Below are 12,339 nucleotides of genomic sequence, written 5' to 3'. Positions count from 1 at the left end.
GTCAACACATCCTCTATGTGAAGTATGACTAAAAAGACCTTGATATATCTTGACCAATCTTCATATTTTGTGTATGATGTATATTGATGTAAGAGAGAAGACAAGCATACATGAGTTTGAATTAAATAAATATAGGTTCATAAAAAATTACTATTGTAGATGTTGTGTTTCAATAAAATTAGCATGCAAATAGAAGCAATTGGCATCTTGGGAAAGTGATACATTTAAGCCTCCATTGACTGCTTGGACTGGTATTATCAAATTGACCCAAGTCTTGAAGTCCTTGGACTACTCGGGTCAATATGATGTGAGGAGTAGAAGGAATGACAAGTGAGATATATACAAGCAACCATAATGAGTTTTCAAGCCATTGTGTTTCACTATAAAAAAATAAATTGTAGTAGGAAAAAGACGTGACATGCACTAATTATTTCAATATAATATATATCTAGTTGTTGATCTAGTCACATATATAACATAGTTGGATTATGCCCTTATTATTAAAATTGTATAGTTCCATAAAGTAATTGAATAATAAACTATTCTGATTAGACAAAAATATGATGAATTTGTGTTTGTGTAAATAAGTATTTACTATTTACAGTTAAGTTTACTTCGGCTAATGCATATGTTTTATTATTTACTTGCCTAGGAGTATGCGTACTCTTGTGAGTTGTCATATTGACAACACATGAGTTTGCACTCTAATTACGCACATGTTGTCTACACTTAGGAGTTAGCATATTATTTGAGCACATGGTGTCTACAACATTCTACACACCTCATCATGTTTATTTTCTTATTGTGGAAGATATGTGCTTAGTTTTCATGCTTATCTCCTTGTTCTTTCTAGACATGTTCTAGATGCATCTTAGAGGCCTTTATATATAGGCTCTCCTAGTGTGTATGTACATGCTTCTGATAATAGAAAGTATTTTCATATTGATCATACTCTTGGTCTACTATGTGCTTGTGCTTGTGCTCCTTGATCTTGGGTGAATTTTTCTCTAAGGAAAATTATTACATGGTATCAGAGCTTGGGGAGATTCTCGTCACTAGCCGTTTGAGACAATTGTTGCTTTAGCACCTTCAATCCAAAGATCCTGAGAATTCACAGAAACTAGTAGTGTCTAGAGCCAAAGTAGACCTCACCACTACATCTAGTGTGTCAATTCGGTGAATTGACTATAAATTTGCCTATGTTGGGCAATAGTCAAAATTGAGGCAATTTTTTTTTGCAAACTGGCAACTTGAAGGCCCAATTTGCAAAATTGGTATGATCATTTCAGATTTATACATTTTAATTTTCAGATCTACTTTTTTAAATCTACCTCTCTACAATTTTTTTTTGGATTTGCATTATTTTTTCTAGAAAAATTGGCCATTGGGCCTATAAGGGAGATATTTTTCAGGTGAAGATTGAAGCTTGTTGGTGCAAATTAGATATTTGCATCATATTTAGAAGGTCAAAAAACCCCACAAATTAGATCTTGTTTCAACCAAATTAGACATCTGAGGCAAAATCTAGAGCCTTTTGAGTTTTGGAGGCGCAATGGTGATTCAAGAAAAATAATAACGGCAACAATTTTCAAACAGCGAGATCTCTCTCATATGAACTCCTTTTTGAGAGATTTTTTTTTTTTTGTTTTGGGGCAGAATTTTGTGATCTACACATTGGTGCTAGTGGTTTGAGATCTCTATTCTTGAATTTTTCTGCAAGTCACAAATCCCTATTTTTGCCACTTCAAATGCTTGAAATACTACTTTTAGAAATAGGCCCTAAATTGCCATGTAGCTATTGCACTAAGTACTAAATCATACATTAGTGGGGGTTGATTGATTATTTCTATATTTTGGGGGGTGAATACATTCATTGATCTCATGGAGGCTTGTCACATATGTCACTTTGGTATAAGACCAAAGTTGACACCGAGGAACTATTAGAAATGGAGTGCTTTGATGCTTGATCATCTAAGAGAACATCAGGAAATTATTCCTTCTCTTTGCTCAAAGATACCACCTTTGTTCAATTATCTTTCTAAATGTCTTGGCTTTATGTATAATAGTATGAGTAAGGAATCCTTTGCTCCTCTTCTTATGGCAAGTTTTCCATATGATGTTTGGATGGCTCTTTGGGAAGCATATGGAGATCCATGTGTTCCTCCATTTCTAGAGGACATTCTACATCCAATCACTCCAGTTATGGTACCTTCAACTCCAGTTGAGATCTCACCTCTTGATTCTCCTCTTGATTCTACTGATTCAGTTCCAACCATAGATGTTTCAAATTTAGTGTAGCAAGACCCTTCTATGTCTTCCTACTTTAACTTCATGTAACAACTTCCTTCCCACCCTTGTAGGTCTATTCATGGAGCCTTACATTGAAGATGTGGGAGAAACTATTGATGATATTCATCTTCTCTTTGAAGAAAATTCTTCATTTGTTGCTATAGTGACAGATTCATGTACTTTAGCACAATAGGGTACACTATGTCTTCTAGTTCTAGCCTCAGGTGATGAGTTCTTGACTGACATTTTAAGTTTGTTAGTCAAGTCACACACAATAGATTTGCAGGACTTCTTTGATGATATTCAACTTCTCTTTGATGAGGACAATCCTTCTATAGTTTTTGTGAGGGCCCACTCTAACCCTCATGTCCATTCTCTACATGATCAACTTTTACAAGCTGATATGATTGTATATACTTATGTGCAACATTTGTAGGAGGTCTCTTTATCATTTCAAGAGACTATTAGTTATTTGAGATAGGTTCTACATGGATCCTTGCTCAATGTGCACATATTCTTTTCAGTAGTCTTGAGGGGAGCAACCATCAACATCGACATAGGGACACTTAAACAATTTTCAAAGATACCTTTCATCATCAAGATTCTTTCCAGACATAGGGGAAGCATCTCACCTATACCTTTGCCATTGTTTCTTCCAAAAGGGAGGAACATTATACAATGGTCATGGATCAGCTTCTACATTGGAGCATTTCTCATTGATCGACACACTACCTTTAGGGGGGGTGACTACCTTGTCTCCTTCTTGTCCTTTTTTGGGGGGGACTTTTTCCTCTTTGGGGTTTCGTCCTTCTAATATATTTGATGTATGTCATAATGGGGGGGTCTTGATTACTCCATCCATGCATACATCATGTGTATTTTTCATCCCTCTTTTCGGGGGAGGGTTTTTCCCATGAGTTTTTTCCTATTTCTCCACTTTATGAGACATTGCGTATCATTATGTACATGGGTATCTAAAATGGCCTAGTAGCCAGGACCCATCATGCATTTCATCCTAGATTTCGCAAGCTTAAGGGCATTCCCTTAAGTTTCACTTAAGGGGTGCTTGTTGGTGTAAATAATTATTTACTATTTACACTTACTTAAGTTTACTTAGGTTAATGCATATAATTTATTGTTTACTCACCTAGGAGTATGCGTACTCTTGTGAGTTGTCATGTTGACAACACAAGAGTTTACACTCTAATTATGCACATGTTGTCTACACTTAGGAGTTAGCACGTTACTTGAGCAAATGGTGTCTACAACATTCTACAAACCTCATCATGGTTATCTTCTTATTGTGGAAGATATGTGTTTAGTTGTCATGCTTATCTCCTAGTTCTTTCTAGACACATTCTAGATGCATCTTAGAGGCCTTTATATATAGGCTCTCCTAGTGTGTCTGTACATGCTTCTAACATGCTTCTGATAATAGAAATCATTTTCATATTGATCATACTCTTGGTCTACTATGTGCTTGCGCTTGTGCTCCTTGATCTTGGGTGAATTTTTCTCTAAGGAAAAATTCTTACAAGTTACACTCCCTACTGTAGCAAAAAACAACCAATCAAAGTGTCAATAAATATATTGTGTTGAATTTTTTTAATGCATTAAATATGAAAAATTTATAGTTCAATTTTTTTTGAAAAATAAATTGTTCTAACTGGACAAAAAAATTAAAAAGTTGAAGTGTATTGAATGCTATAGTTTCTTGCCTATGACAAAAACTAATAATTAAGAGGTAGGAACTAATAATTACGAAGCTGACAATGCTAGTCCTTTCTTGTAAACTAAGATACTGCACCAAAGTGCGTAATACATTATATGGAGGGGGCATAGGTTCACAAAAGGTATGAGGTGGCAACAATTAAAACCCAAACTAAAAGGTAAGGGGAATGCCATTGCCATGCATGTTACATACCCATACATGCTTGTGGCCTACTACGTTGTCCTTTCTGTACTATGTCTAAATTTGACAACATGATTTGACATTTTAGCCATGGTCATTTTTTCAAGGTTGTATTTGAATTTCAACTTCATATCATCTCCTATCCAGTTTGTCCATGCAACATTTGACAACCTCAATTCTATGAAATATTTAGTTCTATCTTGTGTTACTTGCCAAAGTAGCGTTCTGCTTTGATGTTATTTCTCTCTTTATTGTTTCTTACTGTGGAGGCATATAAATAGAGAAATCCATTAGCTTTAGAAGTCATTTGAGGCTACGATAATACTAATATAAAAATCCTTTGATATCATCACTAAAATTACACTTCTTCAAAGAGTTAAAATGCATATTAGAAGCATACATTACATTTGGATTAATGAAAGTTTTAGAATTTTTAGGCACATTGTGCTCAAATTCCTCAAAATTTTTGTTCAATCAATACTTATTGAATGACATAAAATAGTCAAATATCTCGATCATCTATTTGTAGCCTTTGTAAATATGGCCTAGTTTGTATCGATTATATATACTATCTTCATCTAGGTTTATTGTGTTCTATTAATAGTTCTTTTATTTCTGCTAAGCTTTTCATTTGTAATGTAAACAACTTTCTTTGTAAATTACTCTCTCCAACAATACAACTTTCTTTGTAAAATAAGTCTCTCTATCAATAATATGAGGGATTGATGCTAATTTACATCATATCAAGCTTTTGGCTCTAGCCATTCTATTTATCCTAAAAGGTTTTGTTAAGTTTAACAATAATACAAATATTGGTTAAGATAGCAACCATACAAAAGAAAGTGTTTCTCTTTGAAAAAAGAGATCTTAAATTCAAGGAAGTGGGTCCTATGAATTTTAAAATAAAATCAAATGATAATTTTAAATTTATGATACATTATTTTATTACAACCATAACTAAATTTTTAATTTTATAATATGCTAGTTTGCATGTATATGAGTTATTTTAGAATATTGATAATTTATTTAAAAGAATATTTACATTATTTGAAAGCTGTACACATTTCACTTTTATCAAATTTTGTGTATTTCTTTTTATACCTTTTTGTTATATTATACATCATAAAAAAAACTATATCAATTTCCAACACATTCAACTTGACAATAACTAATATAAAATTTTACAAAATAGATTTAAATTAACATTAGCATTCTATTTCTTTATAGTTCTACATGCTTATATTATCAATACCACCTTTTACAAAAGCCATTAATGCTTCTCGAGCAACCATTGCAGCTAGATCCAATGACTCATTAGTTGGCATATTTTTCTTTCTTTTATAAAAAATGTAATCACATGTATCATCTTCATCTAGCACATTTAATGTCATATTATGCAATATACAACAACAAAAAATAGTTTTTGGAAGTACTTCCAAATTTGGATACCACATTTTTTATTCCAAAATCTACCATATTTATTTTTATCTTGCCAAATGCACTTCTACCACAATACGTATTGATGACAACTTAAAATTGAATTCTCTTTGACTAGTTGTTAGACCTCTACTGAAAGGTGTAATTAACTATGTCAACAATGGATATCATCCATCACCAATAGTGTACTCTCTCATATTCAATGAGCTAATTGGCACAAGATGCCCATTTAATCTCTCCCACCTTCACACATTCTATAGAAACCTGAGTTTTGTAAAAGTCTAGAATTATTTATAGAGCCAAGTCCTTTTGTAAATATATCCATGAAATACATATTGTTGTTGGTAATTACTTTTAATGACATTCTATAATTATGATCATTGTCAAACCAATCAGAAGATCATTCATTAGGTGGAAGATGAAATTGAATCTGAGTTACATCTATTACTCCATAACAATTTGGAAATCCTCATTTTTGACGAAAACCTTCTTTCACATTATCAAGTGGCATTTGGTTATGAGGCCATCAGATATGATTCCAATATCAGTTATAAAGTAAATTAATGAACTTATTTACAACTCTTAACATAGTGGACTTATTTATGTTTTTGAAATTAAGAAGCAACCAAAATGGGGTCTGACCCAAACTAGAAAGGACCAACTATCCAAAGATCAGTTGGATTTAACTACAACAAGATCATCCTACCCCCTTTCAAAATTTCAAAAAACTACCCATACTCTTAAAAAAAGTACATAGTACCATAAATATTGAAATTTTTATTAATATACAATATCATGGCAAAAATATGAATATTGGCCCTACTAACAATCCAAAGATAAAAACTAAACGGAGCCCAAGGGCTCAATTTATACCTAAATATCATAATAATAAAACAAAATCTAACCACACCAAAATAAGAGTCATTAGCAGTTCCTCAAATTTCCTAGCAGGAGTCAGAGCTAGTCATCAACCAGGATGGCATAAAGATCATGATTTATTTTCACCTCCTCATCATTGGTCTTCTAGTCTTTGTTTGTTTGCATTTAGGTAAAGTGTAGTGGCCACTAAGTGCATGACACAAACTAACAAATTTTCCACCCTACTAAATCAACATTATATTTCTTACAATTATTTTGTATGATTTTTGAATTCTAAGTATCATTCCAAATTTTTAATGCCAACTTGATACCATTTGATACAACAACAAGAAGTATTTTTTTGCTGAATTGGAATTCCTTATGTAGTATTGAACTTTATCCTGCCATCAAATAAAATATAATAAAAATATGTTTTCAAGACTTTAAAAATCACATAAAAATGGTAATAACTAAAATTCTAATTTGAACATAACAACAACATAATATAAATCAACATTTTTAACAAAGATAAAGAATCCGCTATAATAATGATAATATGTTTCAATTAAAACTTCAACTATACTGCATAATCATGGATACACATTAACACAACTTTTAACTAGAAGTAGATAAATATATGATTGACTTATTAGAAGTTATTGCTACTAAAAATATAGTTTAGATTTCTCGTGCCTCTCTAAAACTAATTAAAGTCCTAAGTTTAATTTAGATAATAAAATTAATGTGTATCCATTCTATTTTTTATAAGTACATCACAAAATACACACCAACATAGGTTCTATAGTTTGTCTTTATGATATATTTTCAAGAATGGGTGGCATTTTTTTATAAAATACAATTTATATTGGTCAACAATTATAATTCTATTTTACAAATGATGGACCTATGTGTAGTATATTTTTAACACTTTTAATTTAGGCCTCTAATCTTTTAAAGACCATAATTTTTTTTATCCAAGATGATGTTGAGGCCTTTTCACTTTCAAAATATAGATCTCAAACATATCTAAACAATAAGATTTCATAAAGGAAAATATTAATATATTTTTCACAAAAAAAAGTGTTCACGTTTCATATAGTTTGAAATCTATATTATTCATATGCTTAAAACTAGGATAAATATAAGGAGATTTGTGTTTGACCAATTAAAATAATTGGCTAAACTATTTAGTCGACGTGAAATGAAAATCATTTCATAAGGACCTTGTAGCAAAAGAATTGAGATCTTCATCTAGGATGTGAGAACATGTGTAATATGATAACACAACACACAAATATTATATGCAAATAAGTCTCATACCAATACTATTTTTTTATAGAGTGAAACATATTTGATAGACTAGAATTTATATGTAATATAAATACAAGAATGCAAGTGAATTTTTGGAATAATTAAACCGATGAAGATAGTAAAAGGAAACAAGAAAATATTTGTAAGATACAATAAATGATACCCATCACAACCGATGTCCTTCATCATTAGTCCACACTAAAGGCCACACTAGTACATTTGAGGCCATTTTTCGACCAAAATTGGTCAAAATTTTGATCCAATCTTCGACCAAACTTCAACCAAATTCGACCAACCCATTGGTCAAAGTTTTTCTCGTGAAAATTTTGACCAACCTACTAGTTGGTCAAAAACTATCAAACATGTTGGCCCAAGTTCTGCCAAGTATTACTCAAAATTTTGACCAATGCTTGGTAGTTCTTGACCAAACATTGGTTGAAATTTTGACCAACACTTGGTAGTTCTCAACCAAACATTGGTCTAAATTTTGATCAATACTTGGTAGTTCTTGACCAAAAATTGGTCGAGAACTGTCAAACATGTTGGTCCAAATTCTACCAATTTTGACCAATGCTTGGATGTTATCAACCAAACATTAGTCAAAATTTTGACCAATACTAGGTCAAAAATTCCAAGTATTGGTCAAAATTTTGACCAATGTTTGGTCGAGAAATTCCAAGCATTGGTGGAAATTTTGACCAATGCTTGGTCAAATTTTTTTTTAGGCTCACACTTGTTGAGGTCCACTTTAGCAATGGCCCTTCTTGTGAAATTGTTGTCTAAAACCTTTTTAATGAGATAATGTGTTATAAGCTCTTCATCAGTGGGATGGAATGTGAATCTAGGAAGAGAATAACACTAATGAAGAGCTCATAACACATTATCTCATTAGAAAGGTTATTGCTGAATTGGACCTCCACAAGTGTGAGCCTCAGGGAGGGTTCAATTCCCTCCTTTATTATTCACTATGCGTATAATCCCACACACCCATTTGATCTCGAATGATGATATACTAAATGTTGAGTGCTCCAAAACCATCCATTTTGTTGGTCTTTGAAACTACTGAGCAAAAAAATGCTCAATATCATACTGAAACTACTCACACAATCTAAGGATTATCCAATTCCTAGTAGTAATTACATGAATAAACCACTTTGACCCAACTTCAACAAAACCAAAAATACTTTTGTACTCTTTATACTCTGCTAAACCAAGGTGGGTATACCTAGGGATGATTCTAATGCAAATTGTGGTATGAAATTATCTTAGTTTCATTCTGATTCTCATCTTTTACCCTCAAGCACATACACAGTTTATCAGTTTTCTCTAAAAGCTTCTCAAATCTATATGTATCCCCTATAAGCATATCTGGTTATAAATCTCCTGTTAGTTTACAAGTATTCTTGGAATTAATGGCTATCTAAGACTCAAAAAACTATATGCAAATGAGTGGTAACCAGCATTTGTAACTTTAAACAAAATGGAATGAAATAATTTTTATTTTTAAAAATGATTTGATATGTAGTAGCAGAATTCACCCTTGCCCATTTTTGACTCATGTGACTAGTGCCTTATCCATTGGGCAGAAAATTGACTATTGGCAGGAGATCTAATTCAAATAACTTGCAAATGAATGAATCAATTGTAATCACCCATTTCCCTTATGAAATATTCCTTTTATAAGCTCACAAACCCTACTGATTCATTGAAGCATTTCCATAATTCCTTAAATTATAAGCAACAATAAAACCAACATACAACCCATTCAGATTGCATTCAGCCAATTAAACCTTATTTAAGTGACTTCAAAGTAAACAAACTCATAAAATGGAGATAGAAATTGGTGACACAAATATAGTGTTAATACCCCTTTGTATTATCCTTTTGAATGACTAATACAATAACCAATAGAATTCAAAGAAAAGCCCAGAACATCTTGTTGATTTTGTCATTTCAATATCACTAGAGAGTACAAGTGGAAGCAAACTCAAAACAACTACATACTATTGGACTGAATGTTTGTACTTTTCTTGAGAAACACAAAATTAATACAGGTTTTTGGACCATCACATTGCCTTGAAAACTCCTTTATATAGATATGAGTTGCAACAAGCAAAGGGCAATTGTGATTGGCAAGTGTCCTTCCAAACAAGAAACAAAACATCGTAACAAGAGACAAAAACAAGCATAACAGAATGCCAAGTGCATCAAAAACTCTTTGGGTAGGCCCGTTTTTGTTATTGCTAAAAATCATCAACTTTTGATTTGTCCCCTGCCATTCCGAATCTTCAGAATACATGGCTACCAAACTAGTCAATGAAGGGTTATCCTGTGGTGCCTCCAAATCATTTTTTTCTTGTGGATTTTCACTGCTTTCACCTTGAACAGAAATTACAACTTTTTCACCTTCTTCTTCTATCAGATTTGGTGCTTATGTGTCAATGATCTGCACCTCACCTTTGTCATGCCTAGACTATGAAGCATAAACACACACAATTTTATTTTTTAAAATTAATAATTAGAATGCTCTAAGTTTGATAAGTTTGCGATCATAGTTTAAGTAAGGTTCTCTACACTAGTTAAATTAACACTCTCGTTATTAAGTTGACAGTGACAAAAGTTATGTTGTTACATTTTACTTACTACGATATGAGAAAATTATTTAAATAACAATGTAAATAAATTCTGGGCTTAGATTAATTGAAAATATCTAATCAAATAAAATATATATTAAAACTCATTTTTAAATAGCCAATTAACCTTTATCATTACAACTACTAAAATTATTTATAAAAAAAAAAAAAATTGTGTTCTTGCCCTCGTAGTTTGGGCATGACATCCTTTCAGTTCTTCATCATCATCTATATCGCCTTCTTTTAACTGCTCATCAGGAGCAATATCTTACATCTAGGTGTTAAATTGTGCATCATCAGGCCAGCTAAATTGTAGGATATCATCTTGCTTCTTTAATATATAGTTAGCCTCATTTTCAAAAACAACAAACTCTTGTCTCAAAGAATCAAAAAATAACTAAACTTTAACCAATTCCTCTGTCATGATGGCCCACCAAGAATGCCCCTTTTCATTTACAACTTTATTTATCCTTATGTAGAATAGGTCATCTAATTCTTTTCTCCATTCATCCTTATTTTTTAATTTATTCTTTCTATCCAAGACACAAGGAAATAAATCAAATTTCTAATTCTTATACTTTCTTAAATAAGAAACTATTTTCAATTGCAAAGCAATTCTCCTGTTATCAAAATCTGATAGGTCATTAGCAACATCATACACTTTTTCAATATGGTCATGGGAAGACCTTATAACTGAATAGCATAAAAGGGTGATTTCTTTCTCCCTTTTTCCCCACTTATTAATAATAGGCTTGAGGATTTCATTATGGGTTTTTAGTTCCTCCCATACACTTGTCACTCTTTCCAACTGATCATAAAACAAGGGCCATCCAATTTTATCTACTAAATACATTAGAGCCTTTCTAAGCTTATCCTCATATTGCATATTTAGCTCTATATGTAAGGCCCATAGCTTTCTTTTCTCTTCTTCAAAATCCTTACCTGTGTAGTATTCTGGCCTTTGAGGTGTGTCTAGTATTTCTACAAGGGGGGTGGATTTAAAAGGTTCCACTAGAGGATAGGGGTATGTTATTCTTGGCTTGGTGGACTTCCCCATTATCTTGTCTTCAAGCTCAATTCTCCATTTTTACCTCTTTATTATAGGCCTCAAGAATTGTCTCATATTTATTCTGCAACTCAAACATAGCTTGTTCTTCCTTCCTACTAGCGGCCAAAAGAAATTTGGATGAATCCACATTCCAGTGTGCTGCTTGCACATGTGAGGTATCAACAACCCTTCTTACAATTATGTTTCCCATCAATCCAGACTCATCTAACTTTGATGGTGTGGCTCTAGATCCTCTTGTTAATGACCAACTGACCAATGCCGCTTGATCCTCAAGAAATGCAGTGCCCATAAAATCCTTTTAATTATGGTCTTGCAAATTCAATTTATTTGAAACAGAATTGAAAACTAAAGCATCAACAATATCCCAATTTGGTAACAATAAAATGTTAAAGGCCTTTACCATTTGCCTCCCTTCCTTAGGGCTTATATTCTAAAATTCTTTCATCATTTCCTCTTTTATTTGCTTCTAGATGGAAGTTTCATCCATTTCTGGATGCTCTATTTTTAGGATTTTGCATCTCTCTTCAAAACTATTCACGTTTTCCCTCCATGCAAACTGCTGGAAAGCCCTAGATCTCACAAAGCTATCATCAGCCAAAAATTGATGACTTACCTATTCTAACACATGGTCCAACTCCCTACCTCTATAGACTACTATTGTTTGATACAAATTTGTTAAGGGAGGTTCTGGAGGGTTGTCGTCACCTAATTCTACTTGAGTAATAAAGATACCTCCCTGTAATCCCATCTATTCAATCTGCTCACTAGTGAGCTATTCTTATCCAATCCTCAAAGGGGATTGAGTGGGTGAATATTCCTCAACTTGAGGC

The sequence above is a fragment of the Cupressus sempervirens genome, chromosome 8, assembly GCF_028749045.1.
Source record: "Cupressus sempervirens isolate cs-2001-9-10 chromosome 8, ASM2874904v1, whole genome shotgun sequence".
In the NCBI taxonomy this organism is placed as follows: domain Eukaryota; kingdom Viridiplantae; phylum Streptophyta; class Pinopsida; order Cupressales; family Cupressaceae; genus Cupressus; species Cupressus sempervirens.
The sequence above is the reverse complement of the archived record's forward strand: the minus strand, read 5'-3'. Positions refer to the sequence as shown.